The sequence below is a fragment of the Hypanus sabinus genome, chromosome 18 (assembly GCF_030144855.1).
Source record: "Hypanus sabinus isolate sHypSab1 chromosome 18, sHypSab1.hap1, whole genome shotgun sequence".
NCBI classification, from domain to species: Eukaryota; Metazoa; Chordata; class Chondrichthyes; order Myliobatiformes; family Dasyatidae; genus Hypanus; species Hypanus sabinus.
Window position 1 is genome coordinate 33,355,898 of NC_082723.1, and position 21,656 is coordinate 33,377,553.

Sequence of the window (21,656 nt, forward strand, 5' to 3'; positions counted from 1 at the left end):
ATCGATAGAGGGAGAGGGAAGGTTTAGATCGGTAGAGGGAGGGTTTAGATCGGTAGAGGGGGAGGGAAAGTTTAGTTTGGTAGAGGGAGAGTTTAGATCGATAGAGGGAGGGTTTAGATCTGTAGAGGGAAGGTTTAGATCGGCAGACAGAGGGTTTAGATCGGTAGAGGGAGGGTGTAGATCGGGAGAGGGAAGGTTTAGATTGGTAGAGGGAGAGGGAAGGATTAAATCGGTAGAGGCAGAGGGAGGGTTCAGATCAGAAGAGGGAGGATTCAGATCAGTAGAGGGAGAGGGAAGGATTAGATTGGAAGAGGGAGAGGGAAGGTTTAGATCGGTAGAGGGAGAGGGAAGGTTTTGATCGGTAGAGGGAGAGGGAAGGTTTAGATCGGTAGGGGGAGAGAGAATGATTAGATCGGTAGAGGGAGAGGGAGGGTTTAAATCGGTAGAGGGAGGGGGAAGGTTTAGATCTGTAGAGGGAGAGGGAAGGTTTAGATCAGTAGAGTGAAAGGGAAGGTTTAGATCAGTAGAGGGAGAGGGAAGATTTCGATCGGTAGAGGGAGAGGGAGGGTTTACATTGGTAGAGGGAGAGGGAAGGTTTAGATTGGGAGAGGGAGAGGGAAGGTTTAGATTGGTAGAGGGAGAGGGAGGATTTAGATCGGTAGAGGGAGAGGGAAGGATTAAATCGTTAGAGGCAGAGGGAGGGTTCAGATCAGTAAAGGGAGAGGGAAGGTTTAGATCGGTAAAGGGAGAGGGAAGCTTTAGATCAGGAGAGGGAAGGTTTAGATTGGTAGAGGGAGAGGGAAAATTTAGATCGGTAGTGAGAGGGTTTAGATCAGTAGAAGGAGTGGGAAAGTTTAGGTCAGTGGAGGGAGAGCGAGGGTTTTGATCGGCAGAGGGAAAGGAATGGTTTAGATCGGGAGAGGGAAGGTTTAAATCGGTAGATGGAGAGGGAAGCTTTTGATCGATAGAGGGAGAGGGAAGGTTTAGATCGGTAGAGGGAGGGTTTAGATCGGTAGAGGGGGAGGGAAGGTTTAGTTTGGTAGAGGGAGAGTTTAGATCGATAGAGGGAGGGTTTAGATCTGTAGAGGGAAGGTTTAGATTGGCAGAGAGAGGGTTTAGATCGGTAGAGGGAGGGTGTAGATCGGGAGAGGGAAGGTTTAGATCGGTAGAGGGAGAGGGAAGGTTTAGATTGATAGAGGGAGAGGGAGGATTTAGATCGGTAGAGGGAGAGGGAAGGATTAAATCGGTAGAGGCAGAGGGAGGGTTCAGATCAGAAGAGGGAGGATTCAGATCAGTAGAGGGAGAGGGAAGGATTAGATTGGAAGAGGGAGAGGGAAGGTTTAGATCGGTAGAGGGAGAGGGAAGGTTTTGATCGGTAGAGGGAGAGGGAAGGTTTAGATCGGTAGAGGGAGGGGGAAGGTTTAGATCAGTAGAGGGAGAGGGAAGATTTCGATCGGTAGAGGGAGAGAGAAGGTTTAGATCGGGAGAGGGAAGGTTTAGATCGGTTGAGGGAGTTTGAAGGTTTAGATCGGTAGAGGGAGAGAAAAGGTTTAGATCGGTGGAGGGAGAGGGAATGTTTAGATCGGTAGAAGGAGAGGGATGGTTTAGGTTGGTAGCGGGAGAGGGAAGGTTTCGATCAGTGGAGGGAGAGGGAAGGTTTAGATCGGTGGGGGGAGAGGGAAGGTTTAGATCGGTGGAGGGAGAGGGAAGGTTTAGATCGGTAGATGGAGAGGGAATGTTTAGATCGGTAGAGGGAGAGGGAAGGTTTCGATCGGTGGAGGGAGAAGGAATGTTTGGATCGGTAGAAGGAGAGGGATGGTTTAGGTTGGTAGCGGGAGAGGGAAGGATAATATCGGTAGAGGGAGACGGATGGTTTAGATCTGTAGAGGGAGAGGGATGGTTTCGATCAGTAGAGGGAGAGGGAAGGTTTAGATCAGTAGATGGAGTGGGAAGGTTTAGATCGGTAGAGGGTGTTTGAAGGTTTAGATTGGTAGAGGGAGAGAAAAGGTTTAGATCAGTAGATGAAGGTTTAGATTGGTAGAGGGAGAGAAAAGGTTTAGATCAGTAGATGAAGGTTTAGATCTGTAGATGGAGAGGGAAGGTTTAGATCGGTAGAGGTAGAGGGACGGTTTAGATCAGTGGAGGGAGAGGGAAGGTTTAGATCGGTAGATAGAGAGGGAAGGTTTAGATCGGTGGGGGGAGAGGGAAGGTTTCGATCAGTGGAGGGAGAGGGAAGATTTAGATCGGTAGATAGAGAGGGAAGGTTTAGATCGGTGGGGGGAGAGGGAAGGTTTCGATCGGTGGAGGGAGAGGGAAGGTTTAGATCGGTGGGGGGAGAGGGAAGGTTTAGATCGGTGGAGGGAGAGGGAAGGTTTAGATCGGTAGATGGAGAGGGAATGTTTAGATCGGTAGAGGGAGAGGGAAGGTTTCGATCGGTGGAGGGAGAAGGAATGTTTGGATCGGTAGAAGGAGAGGGAAGGTTTAGATCGGTAGAGGGAGAGGGAAGGTGTAGATCGGTAGATGGAGAGGGTAGGTTTAGATCGGTAGAGGGTGAGGGAAGGTTTAGATCGGTAGTGAGAGGGTTCAGATCAGTAGAAAGAGTGGGAAAGTTTAGATCAGTCGAGGGAGAGCGAGGGTTTTGATCAGTAGAGGGAAAGGTATGGTTTAGATCAGGAGAGGGAAGGTTTAAATCGGTAGATGGAGAGGGAAGCTTTTGATCGATAGAGGGAGAGGGAAGGTTTAGATCGGTAGAGGGAGGGTTTAGATCGGTTGAGGGACGGTTTAGATCGGTAGAGGCGGAGGGAAGGTTTAGTTTGGTAGAGGGAGAGTTTAGATCGATAGAGGGAGATTGAAGGTTTAGATCGGTAGAGGGAGAGAAAAGGATTAGATCGGTGGAGGCAGAGGGAAGGTACAGATCTGTGGAGGGAGAGGGAATGTTTAGATCGATAGAAGGAGAGGGTTGGTTTAGGTTGGTAGCAGGAGAGGGAAGGATTATATCGGTAGAGGGAGACGGTCGGTTTTGATCAGTAGAGGGAGACGGTCGGTTTAGATCAGTAGAGGGAGAGGGATGGTTTAGATCAGTAGTGGGAGAGGGTAGGTCTAGATCTGTAGAGGGAGAGGGAAGGTTTAGATCGGTAGAGGTAGAGGGAAGGTTTAGATCGGTAGATGGAGAGGGAAGATTTAGATCGGTAGAGGGAGAGGGAAGGTTTAGATCGGTAGATGGAGAAGGAATGTTTAGATCGGTAGAGGGAGAGGGAAGGTTTAGATCCGTGGACGGAGAGGGAAAGTTTAGATCGGTAGAGGGAGAGGGAAGGTTTAGATCGGTAGAGGGAGAGGGAAGGTGTAGATCGGTAGAGGGTGAGGGAAGGTTTAGATCGGTAGATGGAGAGGGAAGATTTAGATCGGTAGAGGGAGAGGGAAGGTTTAGATCGGTAGATGGAGAAGGAATGTTTAGATCGGTAGAGGGAGAGGGAACGTTTAGATCCGTGGAGGGAGAGGGAAAGTGTAGATCGGTAGAGGGAGAGGGAAGGTTTACATCGGTAGAGGGAGAGGGAAGGTGTAGATCGGTAGAGGGTGAGGGAAGGTTTAGATCGGTAGATGGAGAGGGAAGATTTAGATCGGTAGCGGGAGAGGGAAGGTTTAGATCGGTAGATGGAGAAGGAATGTTTAGATCGGTAGAGGGAGAGGGAGGGTTCAGATCAGAAGAGGGAGGATTCAGATCAGTAGAGGGAGAGGGAAGGATTAGATTGGAAGAGGGAGAGGGAAGGTTTAGATCGGTAGAGGGAGAGGGAAGGTTTTGATCGGTAGAGGGAGAGGGAAGGTTTAGATCGGTAGGGGGAGAGAGAATGATTAGATCGGTAGAGGGAGAGGGAGGGTTTAGATCGGTAGAGGGAGGGGGAAGGTTTAGATCAATAGAGGGAGAGGGAAGATTTCGATCGGTAGAGGGAGAGAGAGGGTTTACATTGGTAGAGGGAGAGGGAACGTTTAGATTGGGAGAGGGAGAGGGAGGATTTAGATTGGTAGAGGGAGAGGGAAGGATTAAATCGGTAGAGGCAGAGGGAGGGTTCAGATCAGTAGAGGGAGAGGGAAGGTTTAGATCGGTAAAGGGAGAGGGAAGCTTTAGATCAGGAGAGGGAAGGTTTAGATTGGTAGAGGGAGAGGGAACATTTAGATTGGTAGATGGAGAGGGAAGGTTTAGATTGGGAGAGGGAAGGTTTAGATCGGTTGAGGGAGTTTGAAGGTTTAGATCGGTAGAGGGAGAGAAAAGGTTTAGATCGGTGGAGGGAGAGGGAAGGTTTAGATCGGTAGAGGGAGAGGGAAGGTGTAGATCGGTAGAGGTAGAGGGAAGGTTTAGATCGGTAGAGGGAGTTTGAAGGTTTAGATCGGTAGAGGGAGAGAAAAGGTTTAGATCGGTGGAGGGAGAGGGAAGGTTTAGATCAGTAGATGAAGGTTTAGATCGGTAGAGGGAGGGAAGCTTTAGATCAGTAAATGTAGATGGAAGGTTTAGATCGGTAGATGGAGAGGGAAGGTTTAGATCGGTGGAGGGAGAGGGAATGGTTAGATCGGTAGATGGAGAGGGAAGGTTTAGATCGGTGGGGGGAGAGGGAAGGTTTAGATCGGGAGAGGTAGAGGGACGGTTTAGATCGGTGGAGGGAGAGGGAAGGGTTAGATCGGTAGATGGAGAGGGAAGGTTTAGATCGGTGGGGGGCGAGCGAAGGTTTCGATCGGTGGAGGGAGAGGGAAGGTTTAGATCGGTGGGGGGAGAGGGAAGGTTTAGATCGGTGGGGGGAGAGGGAAGGTTTAGATCGGTAGATGGAGAGAGAATGTTTAGATCGGTGGAGGGAGAGGGAAGGTTTAGATCGGTGGAGGAGAGGGAAAGTTTAGATCGGTAGAGGCAGAGGGAAGGTTTAGATCGGTAGAGGGAGAGGGAAGGTGTAGATCGGTAGATGGAGAGGGTAGGTTTAGATCGGTAGAGGGTGAGGGAAGGTTTAGATCGGTAGTGAGAGGGTTCAGATCAGTAGAAAGAGTGGGAAAGTTTAGATCAGTGGAGGGAGAGCGAGGGTTTTGATCGGTAGAGGGAAAGGTATGGTTTAGATCAGGAGAGGGAAGGTTTAAATCGGTAGATGGAGAGGGAAGCTTTTGATCGATAGCGGGAGAAGGAAGGTTTAGATCGGTAGAGGGAGGGTTTAGATCGGCTGAGGGACGATTTAGATCGGTAGAGGCGGAGGGAAGGTTTAGTTTGGTAGAGGGAGAGTTTAGATCGATAGAGGGAGGGTTTAGATCTGTAGAGGGAAGGTTTAGATCGGCAGAGGGAGGGTTTAGATCTGTAGAGGGAAGGTTTAGTTTGGTAGCTGGAGAGGCAAGGTTTAGATCGGTGGAGGGAGAGGGAAGGTTTAGATCTGTGGAGGGAGAGGGAATGTTTAGATCGGTAGAAGGAGAGGGATGGTTTAGGTTGGTAGCGGGAGAGGGAAGGATAATATCAGTAGAGGGAGACGGATGGTTTAGATCTGTAGAGGGAGAGGGATGGTTTCGATCAGTAGAGTGAGAGGGAAGGTTTAGATCAGTAGATGTAGTGGGAAGGTTTAGATTGGTAGAGGGAGTTTGAAGGTTTAGATTGGTAGAGGGAGAGAAAAGGTTTAGATCAGTAGATGAAGGTTTAGATTGGTAGAGGGAGAGAAAAGGTTTAGATCAGTAGATGAAGGTTTAGATCTGTCGATGGAGAGGGAAGGTTTAGATCAGTAGAAGGAGTGGGAAAGTTTAGATCAGTGGAGGGAGAGCGAGAGTTTTGATCGGTAGAGGGAAAGGAATGGTTTAGATCGGGAGAGGGAAGGTTTAAATCGGTAGATGGAGAGGGAAGCTTTTGATCTATAGAGGGAGAGGGAAGGTTTTGATCGGTAGAGGGAGAGGGAAGGTTTAGTTTGGTAGAGGGAGAGTTTAGATCGATAGAGGGAGGGTTTAGATCTGTAGAGGGAAGGTTTAGATCGGCAGAGAGAGGGTTTGGATCGGTAGAGGGAAGGTTTAGATCGGTAGTGGGAGGATTTTGATCGGTAGAGGGGGAGGGAGGGTTTAGATCGGTAGAGGGAGAGGGAAGGTTTAGATCGGTAGATGGAGAGGGAAGGTTTAGATTGGTAGATGGAGTGGGAAGGTTTAGATCGGTAGAGGGAGATTGAAGGTTTAGATCGGTAGAGGGAGAGAAAAGGATTAGATCGGTGGAGGCAGAGGGAAGGTACAGATCTGTGGAGGGAGAGGGAATGTTTAGATCGATAGAAGGAGAGGGATGGTTTAGGTTGGTAGCAGGAGAGGGAAGGATTATATCGGTAGAGGGAGACGGTCGGTTTAGATCAGTAGAGGGAGACGGTCGGTTTAGATCAGTAGAGGGAGAGGGATGGTTTAGATCAGTAGTGGGAGAGGGTAGGTCTAGATCTGTAGAGGGAGAGGGAAGGTTTAGATCGGTAGAGGTAGAGGGAAGGTTTAGATCGGTAGATGGAGAGGGAAGATTTAGATCGGTAGAGGGAGAGGGAAGGTTTAGATCGGTAGATGGAGAAGGAATGTTTAGATCGGTAGAGGGAGAGGGAAGGTTTAGATCCGTGGACGGAGAGGGTAAGTTTAGATCGGTAGAGGGAGAGGGAAGGTTTAGATCGGTAGAGGGAGAGGGAAGGTGTAGATCGGTAGAGGGTGAGGGAAGGTTTAGATCGGTAGATGGAGAGGGAAGGTTTAGATCGGTGGAGGGAGAGGGAAGGGTTAGATCGGTAGATGGAGAGGGAAGGTTTAGATCGGTGGGGGGCGAGCGAAGGTTTCGATCGGTGGAGGGAGAGGGAAGGTTTAGATCGGTGGGGGGAGAGGGAAGGTTTAGATCGGTGGGGGGAGAGGGAAGGTTTAGATCGGTAGATGGAGAGAGAATGTTTAGATCGGTGGAGGGAGAGGGAAGGTTTAGATCGGTGGAGGAGAGGGAAAGTTTAGATCGGTAGAGGCAGAGGGAAGGTTTAGATCGGTAGAGGGAGAGGGAAGGTGTAGATCGGTAGATGGAGAGGGTAGGTTTAGATCGGTAGAGGGTGAGGGAAGGTTTAGATCGGTAGTGAGAGGGTTCAGATCAGTAGAAAGAGTGGGAAAGTTTAGATCAGTGGAGGGAGAGCGAGGGTTTTGATCGGTAGAGGGAAAGGTATGGTTTAGATCAGGAGAGGGAAGGTTTAAATCGGTAGATGGAGAGGGAAGCTTTTGATCGATAGCGGGAGAAGGAAGGTTTAGATCGGTAGAGGGAGGGTTTAGATCGGTTGAGGGACGGTTTAGATCGGTAGAGGCGGAGGGAAGGTTTAGTTTGGTAGAGGGAGAGTTTAGATCGATAGAGGGAGGGTTTAGATCTGTAGAGGGAAGGTTTAGATCGGCAGAGGGAGGGTTTAGATCTGTAGAGGGAAGGTTTAGTTTGGTAGCTGGAGAGGCAAGGTTTAGATCGGTGGAGGGAGAGGGAAGGTTTAGATCTGTGGAGGGAGAGGGAATGTTTAGATCGGTAGAAGGAGAGGGATGGTTTAGGTTGGTAGCGGGAGAGGGAAGGATAATATCGGTAGAGGGAGACGGATGGTTTAGATCTGTAGAGGGAGAGGGATGGTTTCGATCAGTAGAGTGAGAGGGAAGGTTTAGATCAGTAGATGTAGTGGGAAGGTTTAGATCGGTAGATGTAGTGGGAAGGTTTAGATCGGTAGAGGGAGTTTGAAGGTTTAGATTGGTAGAGGGAGAGAAAAGGTTTAGATCAGTAGATGAAGGTTTAGATTGGTAGAGGGAGAGAAAAGGTTTAGATCAGTAGATGAAGGTTTAGATCTGTCGATGGAGAGGGAAGGTTTAGATCAGTAGAAGGAGTGGGAAAGTTTAGATCAGTGGAGGGAGAGCGAGGGTTTTGATCGGTAGAGGGAAAGGAATGGTTTAGATCGGGAGAGGGAAGGTTTAAATCGGTAGATGGAGAGGGAAGCTTTTGATCTATAGAGGGAGAGGGAAGGTTTTGATCGGTAGAGGGAGAGGGAAGGTTTAGTTTGGTAGAGGGAGAGTTTAGATCGATAGAGGGAGGGTTTAGATCTGTAGAGGGAAGGTTTAGATCGGCAGAGAGAGGGTTTGGATCGGTAGAGGGAAGGTTTAGATCGGTAGTGGGAGGATTTTGATCGGTAGAGGGGGAGGGAGGGTTTAGATCGGTAGAGGGAGAGGGAAGGTTTAGATCGGTAGATGGAGAGGGAAGGTTTAGATTGGTAGATGGAGTGGGAAGGTTTAGATCGGTAGAGGGAGATTGAAGGTTTAGATCGGTAGAGGGAGAGAAAAGGATTAGATCGGTGGAGGCAGAGGGAAGGTACAGATCTGTGGAGGGAGAGGGAATGTTTAGATCGATAGAAGGAGAGGGATGGTTTAGGTTGGTAGCAGGAGAGGGAAGGATTATATCGGTAGAGGGAGACGGTCGGTTTAGATCAGTAGAGGGAGACGGTCGGTTTAGATCAGTAGAGGGAGAGGGATGGTTTAGATCAGTAGTGGGAGAGGGTAGGTCTAGATCTGTAGAGGGAGAGGGAAGGTTTAGATCGGTAGAGGTAGAGGGAAGGTTTAGATCGGTAGATGGAGAGGGAAGATTTAGATCGGTAGAGGGAGAGGGAAGGTTTAGATCGGTAGATGGAGAAGGAATGTTTAGATCGGTAGAGGGAGAGGGAAGGTTTAGATCCGTGGACGGAGAGGGAAAGTTTAGATCGGTAGAGGGAGAGGGAAGGTTTAGATCGGTAGAGGGAGAGGGAAGGTGTAGATCGGTAGAGGGTGAGGGAAGGTTTAGATCGGTAGATGGAGAGGGAAGATTTAGATCGGTAGAGGGAGAGGGAAGGTTTAGATCGGTAGATGGAGAAGGAATGTTTAGATTGGTAGAGGGAGAGGGAAGGTTTAGATCCGTGGAGGGAGAGGGAAAGTTTAGATCGGTAGAGGGAGAGGGAAGGTTTAGATCGGTAGATGGAGAGGGAAGATTTAGATCAGTAGAGGGAGAGGGAAGGTTTAGATCGGTAGATGGAGAAGGAATGTTTAGATCGGTAGAGGGAGAGGGAGGGTTCAGATCAAAAGAAAGAGGGAGGATTCAGATCAGTAGAGGGAGAGGGAAGGATTAGATTGGAAGAGGGAGAGGGAAGGTTTAGATCGGTAGAGGGAGAGGGAAGGTTTTGATCGGTAGAGGGAGAGGGAAGGTTTAGATCGGTAGGGGGAGAGAGAATGATTAGATCGGTAGAGGGAGAGGGAGGGTTTAGATCGGTAGAGGGAGGGGGAAGGTTTAGATCAGTAGAGGGAGAGGGAAGATTTCGATCGGTAGAGGGAGAGAGAGGGTTTACATTGGTAGAGGGAGAGGGAAGGTTTAGATTGGGAGAGGGAGAGGGAGGATTTAGATTGGTAGAGGGAGAGGGAAGGATTAAATCGGTAGAGGCAGAGGGAGGGTTCAGATCAGTAGAGGGAGAGGGAAGGTTTAGATCGATAAAGGGAGAGGGAAGCTTTAGATCAGGAGAGGGAAGGTTTAGATTGGTAGAGGGAGAGGGAACATTTAGATTGGTAGATGGAGAGGGAAGGTTTAGATTGGGAGAGGGAAGGTTTAGATCGGTTGAGGGAGTTTGAAGGTTTAGATCGGTAGAGGGAGAGAAAAGGTTTAGATCGGTGGAGGGAGAGGGAAGGTTTAGATCGGTAGAGGGAGAGGGAAGGTGTAGATCGGTAGAGGTAGAGGGAAGGTTTAGATCGGTAGAGGGAGTTTGAAGGTTTAGATCGGTAGAGGGAGAGAAAAGGTTTAGATCGGTGGAGGGAGAGGGAAGGATTAGATCAGTAGATGAAGGTTTAGATCGGTAGAGGGAGGGAAGCTTTAGATCAGTAAATGTAGATGGAAGGTTTAGATCGGTAGATGGAGAGGGAAGGTTTAGATCGGTGGAGGGAGAGGGAATGGTTAGATCGGTAGATGGAGATGGAAGGTTTAGATCGGTGGGGGGAGAGGGAAGGTTTAGATCGGGAGAGGTAGAGGGACGGTTTAGATCAGTAGATGGAGAGGGAAGATTTAGATCGGTAGAGGGAGAGGGAAGGTTTAGATCGGTGGAGGGAGAGGGAAGGGTTAGATCGGTAGATGGAGAGGGAAGGTTTAGATCGGTGGGGGGCGAGCGAAGGTTTCGATCGGTGGAGGGAGAGGGAAGGTTTAGATCGGTGGGGGGAGAGGGAAGGTTTAGATCGGTGGGGGGAGAGGGAAGGTTTAGATCGGTAGATGGAGAGAGAATGTTTAGATCGGTGGAGGGAGAGGGAAGGTTTAGATCGGTGGAGGAGAGGGAAAGTTTAGATCGGTAGAGGCAGAGGGAAGGTTTAGATCGGTAGAGGGAGAGGGAAGGTGTAGATCGGTAGATGGAGAGGGTAGGTTTAGATCGGTAGAGGGTGAGGGAAGGTTTAGATCGGTAGTGAGAGGGTTCAGATCAGTAGAAAGAGTGGGAAAGTTTAGATCAGTGGAGGGAGAGCGAGGGTTTTGATCGGTAGAGGGAAAGGTATGGTTTAGATCAGGAGAGGGAAGGTTTAAATCGGTAGATGGAGAGGGAAGCTTTTGATCGATAGCGGGAGAAGGAAGGTTTAGATCGGTAGAGGGAGGGTTTAGATCGGTTGAGGGACGGTTTAGATCGGTAGAGGCGGAGGGAAGGTTTAGTTTGGTAGAGGGAGAGTTTAGATCGATAGAGGGAGGGTTTAGATCTGTAGAGGGAAGGTTTAGATCGGCAGAGGGAGGGTTTAGATCTGTAGAGGGAAGGTTTAGTTTGGTAGCTGGAGAGGCAAGGTTTAGATCGGTGGAGGGAGAGGGAAGGATTAGATCTGTGGAGGGAGAGGGAATGTTTAGATCGGTAGATGGAGAGGGATGGTTTAGGTTGGTAGCGGGAGAGGGAAGGATAATATCGGTAGAGGGAGACGGATGGTTTAGATCTGTAGAGGGAGAGGGATGGTTTCGATCAGTAGAGTGAGAGGGAAGGTTTAGATCAGTAGATGTAGTGGGAAGGTTTAGATCGGTAGAGGGAGTTTGAAGGTTTAGATTGGTAGAGGGAGAGAAAAGGTTTAGATCAGTAGATGAAGGTTTAGATTGGTGGAGGGAGAGAAAAGGTTTAGATCAGTAGATGAAGGTTTAGATCTGTCGATGGAGAGGGAAGGTTTAGATCGGTAGATGGAGAGGGAATGTTTAGATCGGTAGAGGGAGAGGGAAGGTTTCGATCGGTGGAGGGAGAAGGAATGTTTAGATCGGTGGGGGGAGAGGGAAGTTTTAGATCAGTGGAGGGAGAGGGAAAGTTTAGATCGGTAGAGGGAGAGGGAAGGTTTAGATCGGTAGAGGGAGAGGGAAGGTGTAGATCGGTAGATGGAGAGGGTAGGTTTAGATCGGTAGAGGGTGAGGGAAAGTTTAGATCGGTAGTGAGAGGGTTTAGATCAGTAGAAGGAGTGGGAAAGTTTAGATCAGTGGAGGGAGAGCGAGGGTTTTGATCGGTAGAGGGAATGGAATGGTTTAGATCGGGAGAGGGAAGGTTTAAATCGGTAGATGGAGAGGGAAGCTTTTGATCGATAGAGGGAGAGGGAAGGTTTAGATCGGTAGAGGCAGAGGGAAGGTTTAGTTTGGTAGAGGGAGAGTTTAGATCGATAGAGGGAGGGTTTAGATCTGTAGAGGGAAGGTTTAGATCGGCAGAGAGAGGGTTTGGATCGGTAGAGGGAAGGTTTAGATCGGTAGTGGGAGGATTTTGATCGGTAGAGGGGGAGGGAGGGTTTAGATCGGTAGAGGGAGAGGGAAGGTTTAGATCGGTAGATGGAGAGGGAAGGTTTAGATTGGTAGATGGAGTGGGAAGGTTTAGATCGGGAGAGGGAGATTGAAGGTTTAGATCGGTAGAGGGAGAGAAAAGGATTAGATCGGTGGAGGCAGAGGGAAGGTACAGATCTGTGGAGGGAGAGGGAATGTTTAGATCGATAGAAGGAGAGGGTTGGTTTAGGTTGGTAGCAGGAGAGGGAAGGATTATATCGGTAGAGGGAGACGGTCGGTTTAGATCAGTAGAGGGAGACGGTCGGTTTAGATCAGTAGAGGGAGAGGGATGGTTTAGATCAGTAGTGGGAGAGGGTAGGTCTAGATCTGTAGAGGGAGAGGGAAGGTTTAGATCGGTAGAGGTAGAGGGAAGGTTTAGATCGGTAGATGGAGAGGGAAGATTTAGATCGGTAGAGGGAGAGGGAAGGTTTAGATCGGTAGATGGAGAAGGAATGTTTAGATCGGTAGAGGGAGAGGGAAGGTTTAGATCCGTGGAGGGAGAGGGAATGTTTAGATCGGTAGAGGGAGAGGGAAGGTTTAGATCGGTAGAGGGAGAGGGAAGGTGTAGATCGGTAGAGGGTGAGGGAAGGTTTAGATCGGTAGATGGAGAGGGAAGATTTAGATCGGTAGAGGGAGAGGGAAGGTTTAGATCGGTAGATGGAGAAGGAATGTTTAGATCGGTAGAGGGAAAGGAATGGTTTAGATCGGGAGAGGTAGTGGGAAGGTTTAGATCGGTGGAGGGAGAGGGAAAGTTTAGATCGGTAGAGGGAGAGGGAAGGTTTAGATCGGTAGAAGGAGAGGGAAGGTGTAGATCGGTAGATGGAGAGGGTAGGTTTAGATCGGTAGAGGGTGAGGGAAAGTTTAGATCGGTAGTGAGAGGGTTTAGATCAGTAGAAGGAGTGGGAAAGTTTAGATCAGTGGAGGGAGAGCGAGGGTTTTGATCGGTAGAGGGAAAGGAATGGTTTAGATCGGGAGAGGGAAGGTTTAAATCGGTAGATGGAGAGGGAAGCTTTTGATCTATAGAGGGAGAGGGAAGGTTTTGATCGGTAGAGGGAGAGGGAAGGTTTAGTTTGGTAGAGGGAGAGTTTAGATCGATAGAGGGAGGGTTTAGATCTGTAGAGGGAAGGTTTAGATCGGCAGAGAGAGGGTTTGGATCGGTAGAGGGAAGGTTTAGATCGGTAGTGGGAGGATTTTGATCGGTAGAGGGGGAGGGAGGGTTTAGATCAGTAGAGGGAGAGGGAAGGTTTAGATCGGTAGATGGAGAGGGAAGGTTTAGATTGGTAGATGGAGTGGGAAGGTTTAGATCGGTAGAGGGAGATTGAAGGTTTAGATCGGTAGAGGGAGAGAAAAGGATTAGATCGGTGGAGGCAGAGGGAAGGTACAGATCTGTGGAGGGAGAGGGAATGTTTAGATCGATAGAAGGAGAGGGTTGGTTTAGGTTGGTAGCAGGAGAGGGAAGGATTATATCGGTAGAGGGAGACGGTCGGTTTAGATCAGTAGAGGGAGACGGTCGGTTTAGATCAGTAGAGGGAGACGGTCGATTTAGATCAGTAGAGGGAGAGGGATGGTTTAGATCAGTAGTGGGAGAGGGTAGGTCTAGATCTGTAGAGGGAGAGGGAAGGTTTAGATCGGTAGAGGTAGAGGGAAGGTTTAGATCGGTAGATGGAGAGGGAAGATTTAGATCGGTAGAGGGAGAGGGAAGGTTTAGATCGGTAGATGGAGAAGGAATGTTTAGATCGGTAGAGGGAGAGGGAAGGTTTAGATCCGTGGAGGGAGAGGGAAAGTTTAGATCGGTAGAGGGAGAGGGAAGGTTTCGATCGGTGGAGGGAGAGGGAAGGTTTAGATCGGTAGATAGAGAGGGAAGGTTTAGATCGGTGGGGCGAGAGGGAAGGTTTCGATCGGTGGAGGGAGAGGGAAGGTTTAGATCGGTGGGGGGAGAGGGAAGGTTTAGATCGGTGGAGGGAGAGGGAAGGTTTAGATCGGTAGATGGAGAGGGAATGTTTAGATCGGTAGAGGGAGAGGGAAGGTTTCGATCGGTGGAGGGAGAAGGAATGTTTAGATCGGTGGGGGGAGAGGGAAGTTTTAGATCGGTGGAGGGAGAGGGAAAGTTTAGATCGGTAGAGGGAGAGGGAAGGTTTAGATCGGTAGAGGGAGAGGGAAGGTGTAGATCGGTAGTGAGAGGGTTTAGATCAGTAGAAGGAGTGGGAAAGTTTATATCAGTGAAGGGAGAGCGAGGGTTTTGATCGGTAGAGGGAAAGGAATGGTTACATCCGGAGAGGGAAGGTTTAAATCGGTAGATGGAGAGGGAAGCTTTTGATCGATGGAGGGAGAGGGAAGGTTTAGATCGGTAGAGGGAGAGGGAAGGTTTAGTTTGGTAGAGGGAGAGTTTAGATCGATAGAGAGAGGGTTTAGATCTGTAGAGGGAAGGTTTAGATCGGCAGAGAGAGGGTTTGGATCGGTAGAGGGAAGGATTAGATCGGTAGTGGGAGGATTTTGATCGGTAGAGGGGGAGGGAGGGTTTAGATCGGTAGATGGAGTGGGAAGGTTTAGATCGGTAGAGGGAGATTGAAGGTTTAGATCGGTAGAGGGAGAGAAAAGGATTAGATCGGTGGAGGCAGAGGGAAGGTACAGATCTGTGGAGGGAGAGTGAATGTTTAGATCGATAGAAGGAGAGGGATGGTTTAGGTTGGTAGCAGGAGAGGGAAGGATTATATCGGTAGAGGGAGACGGTCGGTTTAGATCAGTAGAGGGAGACGGTCGGTTTAGATCTGTAGAGGGAGAGGGATGGTTTAGATCAGTAGTGGGAGAGGGTAGGTCTAGATCTGTAGAGGGAGAGGGAAGGTTTAGATCGGTAGAGGTAGAGGGAAGGTTTAGATCGGTAGATGGAGAGGGAAGATTTAGATCGGTAGAGGGAGAGGGAAGGTTTAGATCGGTAGAGGGAGAGGGAAGGTTTAGTTTGGTAGAGGGAGACTTTAGATCGATAGAGGGAGGGTTTAGATCTGTAGAGGGAAGGTTTAGATCGGCAGAGAGAGGGTTTGGATCGGTAGAGGGAAGGTTTAGATCGGTAGTGGGAGGATTTTGATCGGTAGAGGGGGAGGGAGGGTTTAGATCAGTAGAGGGAGAGGGAAGGTTTAGATCGGTAGATGGAGAGGGAAGGTTTAGATTGGTAGATGGAGTGGGAAGGTTTAGATCGGTAGAGGGAGATTGAAGGTTTAGATCGGTAGAGGGAGAGAAAAGGATTAGATCGGTGGAGGCAGAGGGAAGGTACAGATCTGTGGAGGGAGAGGGAATGTTTAGATCGATAGAAGGAGAGGGTTGGTTTAGGTTGGTAGCTGGAGAGGGAAGGATTATATCGGTAGAGGGAGACGGTCGGTTTAGATCAGTAGAGGGAGACGGTCGGTTTAGATCAGTAGAGGGAGACGGTCGATTTAGATCAGTAGAGGGAGAGGGATGGTTTAGATCAGTAGTGGGAGAGGGTAGGTCTAGATCTGTAGAGGGAGAGGGAAGGTTTAGATCGGTAGAGGTAGAGGGAAGGTTTAGATCGGTAGATGGAGAGGGAAGATTTAGATCGGTAGAGGGAGAGGGAAGGTTTAGATCGGTAGATGGAGAAGGAATGTTTAGATCGGTAGAGGGAGAGGGAAGGTTTAGATCCGTGGAGGGAGAGGGAAAGTTTAGATCGGTAGAGGGAGAGGGAAGGTTTCGATCGGTGGAGGGAGAGGGAAGGTTTAGATCGGTAGATAGAGAGGGAAGGTTTAGATCGGTGGGGCGAGAGGGAAGGTTTCGATCGGTGGAGGGAGAGGGAAGGTTTAGATCGGTGGGGGGAGAGGGAAGGTTTAGATCGGTGGAGGGAGAGGGAAGGTTTAGATCGGTAGATGGAGAGGGAATGTTTAGATCGGTAGAGGGAGTGGGAAGGTTTCGATCGGTGGAGGGAGAAGGAATGTTTAGATCGGTGGGGGGAGAGGGAAGTTTTAGATCGGTGGAGGGAGAGGGAAAGTTTAGATCGGTAGAGGGAGAGGGAAGGTTTAGATCGGTAGAGGGAGAGGGAATGTGTAGATCGGTAGTGAGAGGGTTTAGATCAGTAGAAGGAGTGGGAAAGTTTAGATCAGTGGAGGGAGTGCGAGGGTTTTGATCGGTAGAGGGAAAGGAATGGTTACATCGGGAGAGGGAAGGTTTAAATCGGTAGATGGAGAGGGAAGCTTTTGATCGATGGAGGGAGAGGGAAGGTTTAGATCGGTAGAGGGAGAGGGAAGGTTTAGTTTGGTAGAGGGAGAGTTTAGATCGATAGAGAGAGGGTTTAGATCTGTAGAGGGAAGGTTTAGATCGGCAGAGAGAGGGTTTGGATCGGTAGAGGGAAGGTTTAGATCGGTAGTGGGAGGATTTTGATCGGTAGAGGGGGAGGGAGGGTTTAGATCGGTAGATGGAGTGGGAAGGTTTAGATCGGTAGAGGGAGATTGAAGGTTTAGATCGGTAGAGGGAGAGAAAAGGATTAGATCGGTGGAGGCAGAGGGAAGGTACAGATCTGTGGAGGGAGAGTGAATGTTTAGATCGATAGAAGGAGAGGGATGGTTTAGGTTGGTAGCAAAAGAGGGAAGGATTATATCGGTAGAGGGAGACGGTCGGTTTAGATCAGTAGAGGGAGACGGTCGGTTTAGATCAGTAGAGGGAGAGGGATGGTTTAGATCAGTAGTGGGAGAGGGTAGGTCTAGATCTGTAGAGGGAGAGGGAAGGTTTAGATCGGTAGAGGTAGAGGGAAGGTTTAGATCGGTAGATGGAGAGGGAAGATTTAGATCGGTAGAGGGAGAGGGAAGGTTTAGATCGGTAGATGGAGAAGGAATGTTTAGATCGGTAGAGGGAGAGGGAAGGTTTAGATCCGTGGACGGAGAGGGAAAGTTTAGATCGGTAGAGGGAGAGGGAAGGTTTAGATCGGTAGAGGGAGAGGGAAGGTGTAGATCGGTAGAGGGTGAGGGAAGGTTTAGATCGGTACATGGAGAGGGAAGATTTAGATCGGTAGAGGGAGAGGGAAGGTTTAGATCGGTAGATGGAGAAGGAATGTTTAGATCGGTAGAGGGAGAGGGAAGGTTTAGATCCGTGGAGGGAGAGGGAAAGTTTAGATCGGTAGAGGGAGAGGGAAGGTTTACATCGGTAGAGGGAGAGGGAAGGTGTAGATCGGTAGAGGGTGAGGGAAGGTTTAGATCGGTAGATGGAGAGGGAAGATTTAGATCTGTAGAGGGAGAGGGAAGGTTTAGATCGGTAGATGGAGAAGGAATGTTTAGATCGGTAGAGGGAGAGGGAGGGTTCAGATCAGAAGAGGGAGGATTCAGATCAGTAGAGGGAGAGTGAAGGATTAGATTGGTAGAGGGAGAGGGAAGGTTTAGATCGGTAGAGGGAGAGGGAAGGTTTTGATCGGTAGAGGGAGAGGGAAGGTTTAGATCGGTAGGGGGAGAGAGAATGATTAGATCGGTAGAGGGAGAGGGAGGGTTTAGATCGGTAGAGGGAGGGGGAAGGTTTAGATCAGTAGAGGGAGAGGGAAGATTTCGATCGGTAGAGGGAGAGAGAGGGTTTACATTGGTAGAGGGAGAGGGAAGGTTTAGATTGGGAGAGGGAGAGGGAGGATTTAGATTGGTAGAGGGAGAGGGAAGGATTAAATCGGTAGAGGCAGAGGGAGGGTTCAGATCAGTAGAGGGAGAGGGAAGGTTTAGATCGGTAAAGGGAGAGGGAAGCTTTAGATCAGGAGAGGGAAGGTTTAGATTGGTAGAGGGAGAGGGAAGGTTTAGATTGGGAGAGGGAAGGTTTAGATCGGTTGAGGGAGTTTGAAGGTTTAGATCGGTAGAGGGAGAGAAAAGGTTTAGATCGGTGGAGGGAGAGGGAAGGTTTAGATCGGTAGAGGGAGAGGGAAGGTGTAGATCGGTAGAGGTAGAGGGAAGGTTTAGATCGGTAGAGGGAGTTTGAAGGTTTAGATCGGTAGAGGGAGAGAAAAGGTTTAGATCGGTGGAGGGAGAGGGAAGGTTTAGATCAGTAGATGAAGGTTTAGATCGGTAGAGGGAGGGAAGCTTTAGATCAGTAAATGTAGATGGAAGGTTTAGATCGGTAGATGGAGAGGGAAGGTTTAGATCGGTGGAGGGAGAGGGAATGGTTAGATCGGTAGATGGAGAGGGAAGGTTTAGATCGGTGGGGGGAGAGGGATGGTTTAGATCGGGAGAGGTAGAGGGACGGTTTAGATCAGTAGATGGAGAGGGAAGATTTAGATCGGTAGAGGGAGAGGGAAGGTTTAGATCGGTGGAGGGAGAGGGAAGGGTTAGATGGGAAGATGGAGAGGGAAGGTTTAGATCGGTGGGGGGCGAGCGAAGGTTTAGATCGGTGGGGGGAGAGGGAAGGTTTAGATCGGTGGGGGGAGAGGGAAGGTTTAGATCGGTAGATGGAGAGAGAATGTTTAGATCGGTGGAGGGAGAGGGAAGGTTTAGATCGGTGGAGGAGAGGGAAAGTTTAGATCGGTAGAGGCAGAGGGAAGGTTTAGATCGGTAGAGGGAGAGGGAAGGTGTAGATCGGTAGATGGAGAGGGTAGGTTTAGATCGGTAGAGGGTGAGGGAAGGTTTAGATCTGTAGTGAGAGGGTTCAGATCAGTAGAAAGAGTGGGAAAGTTTAGATCAGTGGAGGGAGAGCGAGGGTTTTGATCGGTAGAGGGAAAGGTATGGTTTAGATCAGGAGAGGGAAGGTTTAAATCGGTAGATGGAGAGGGAAGCTTTTGATCGATAGCGGGAGAGGGAAGGTTTAGATCGGTAGAGGGAGGGTTTAGATCGGTTGAGGGACGGTTTAGATCGGTAGAGGCGGAGGGAAGGTTTAGTTTGGTAGAGGGAGAGTTTAGATCGATAGAGGGAGGGTTTAGATCTGTAGAGGGAAGGTTTAGATCGGCAGAGGGAGGGTTTAGATCTGTAGAGGGAAGGTTTAGTTTGGTAGCTGGAGAGGCAAGGTTTAGATCGGTGGAGGGAGAGGGAAGGTTTAGATCTGTGGAGGGAGAGGGAATGTTTAGATCGGTAGAAGGAGAGGGATGGTTTAGGTTGGTAGCGGGAGAGGGAAGGATAATATCGGTAGAGGGAGACGGATGGTTTAGATCTGTAGAGGGAGAGGGATGGTTTCGATCAGTAGAGTGAGAGGGAAGGTTTAGATCAGTAGATGTAGTGGGAAGGTTTAGATCGGTAGAGGGAGTTTGAAGGTTTAGATTGGTAGAGGGAGAGAAAAGGTTTAGATCAGTAGATGAAGGTTTAGATCTGTCGATGGAGAGGGAAGGTTTAGATCGGTAGAGGTAGAGGGACGGTTTAGATCAGTGGAGGGAGAGGGAAGGTTTAGATCGGTAGATAGAGAGGGAAGGTTTAGATCGGTGGGGGGAGAGGGAAGGTTTCGATCGGTGGAGGGAGAGGGAAGGTTTAGATCGGTGGGGGGAGAGGGAAGGTTTAGATCGGTGGAGGGAGAGGGAAGGTTTAGATCGGTAGATGGAGAGGGAATGTTTAGATCGGTAGAGGGAGAGGGAAGGTTTCGATCGGTGGAGGGAGAAGGAATGTTTAGATCGGTGGGGGGAGAGGGAAGTTTTAGATCAGTGGAGGGAGAGGGAAAGTTTAGATCGGTAGAGGGAGAGGGAAGGTTTAGATCGGTAGAGGGAGAGGGAAGGTGTAGATCGGTAGATGGAGAGGGTAGGTTTAGATCGGTAGAGGGTGAGGGAAGGTTTAGATCTGTAGTGAGAGGGTTCAGATCAGTAGAAAGAGTGGGAAAGTTTAGATCAGTGGAGGGAGAGCGAGGGTTTTGATCGGTAGAGGGAAAGGTATGGTTTAGATCAGGAGAGGGAAGGTTTAAATCGGTAGATGGAGAGGGAAGCTTTTGATCGATAGCGGGAGAGGGAAGGTTTAGATCGGTAGAGGGAGGGTTTAGATCGGTTGAGGGACGGTTTAGATCGGTAGAGGCGGAGGGAAGGTTTAGTTTGGTAGAGGGAGAGTTTAGATCGATAGAGGGAGGGTTTAGATCTGTAGAGGGAAGGTTTAGATCGGCAGAGGGAGGGTTTAGATCTGTAGAGGGAAGGTTTAGTTTGGTAGCTGGAGAGGCAAGGTTTAGATCGGTGGAGGGAGAGGGAAGGTTTAGATCTGTGGAGGGAGAGGGAATGTTTAGATCGGTAGAAGGAGAGGGATGGTTTAGGTTGGTAGCGGGAGAGGGAAGGATAATATCGGTAGAGGGAGACGGATGGTTTAGATCTGTAGAGGGAGAGGGATGGTTTCGATCAGTAGAGTGAGAGGGAAGGTTTAGATCAGTAGATGTAGTGGGAAGGTTTAGATCGGTAGAGGGAGTTTGAAGGTTTAGATTGGTAGAGGGAGAGAAAAGGTTTAGATCAGTAGATGAAGGTTTAGATCTGTCGATGGAGAGGGAAGGTTTAGATCGGTAGAGGTAGAGGGACGGTTTAGATCAGTGGAGGGAGAGGGAAGGTTTAGATCGGTAGATAGAGAGGGAAGGTTTAGATCGGTGGGGGGAGAGGGAAGGTTTCGATCGGTGGAGGGAGAGGGAAGGTTTAGATCGGTGGGGGGAGAGGGAAGGTTTAGATCGGTGGAGGGAGAGGGAAGGTTTAGATCGGTAGATGGAGAGGGAATGTTTAGATCGGTAGAGGGAGAGGGAAGGTTTCGATCGGTGGAGGGAGAAGGAATGTTTAGATCGGTGGGGGGAGAGGGAAGTTTTAGATCAGTGGAGGGAGAGGGAAAGTTTAGATCGGTAGAGGGAGAGGGAAGGTTTAGATCGGTAGAGGGAGAGGGAAGGTGTAGATCGGTAGATGGAGAGGGTAGGTTTAGATCGGTAGAGTGTGAGGGAAGGTTTAGATCTGTAGTGAGAGGGTTCAGATCAGTAGAAAGAGTGGGAAAGTTTAGATCAGTGGAGGGAGAGCGAGGGTTTTGATCGGTAGAGGGAAAGGTATGGTTTAGATCAGGAGAGGGAAGGTTTAAATCGGTAGATGGAGAGGGAAGCTTTTGATCGATAGCGGGAGAGGGAAGGTTTAGATCGGTAGAGGGAGGGTTTAGATCGGTTGAGGGACGGTTTAGATCGGTAGAGGCGGAGGGAAGGTTTAGTTTGGTAGAGGGAGAGTTTAGATCGATAGAGGGAGGGTTTAGATCTGTAGAGGGAAGGTTTAGATCGGCAGAGGGAGGGTTTAGATCTGTAGAGGGAAGGTTTAGTTTGGTAGCTGGAGAGGCAAGGTTTAGATCGGTGGAGGGAGAGGGAAGGTTTAGATCTGTGGAGGGAGAGGGAATGTTTAGATCGGTAGAAGGAGAGGGATGGTTTAGGTTGGTAGCGGGAGAGGGAAGGATAATATCGGTAGAGGGAGACGGATGGTTTAGATCTGTAGAGGGAGAGGGATGGTTTCGATCAGTAGAGTGAGAGGGAAGGTTTAGATCAGTAGATGTAGTGGGAAGGTTTAGATCGGTAGAGGGAGTTTGAAGGTTTAGATTGGTAGAGGGAGAGAAAAGGTTTAGATCAGTAGATGAAGGTTTAGATCTGTCGATGGAGAGGGAAGGTTTAGATCGGTAGAGGTAGAGGGACGGTTTAGATCAGTGGAGGGAGAGGGAAGGTTTAGATCGGTAGATAGAGAGGGAAGGTTTAGATCGGTGGGGGGAGAGGGAAGGTTTCGATCGGTGGAGGGAGAGGGAAGGTTTAGATCGGTGGGGGGAGAGGGAAGGTTTAGATCGGTGGAGGGAGAGGGAAGGTTTAGATCGGTAGATGGAGAGGGAATGTTTAGATCGGTAGAGGGAGAGGGAAGGTTTCGATCGGTGGAGGGAGAAGGAATGTTTAGATCGGTGGGGGGAGAGGGAAGTTTTAGATCAGTGGAGGGAGAGGGAAAGTTTAGATC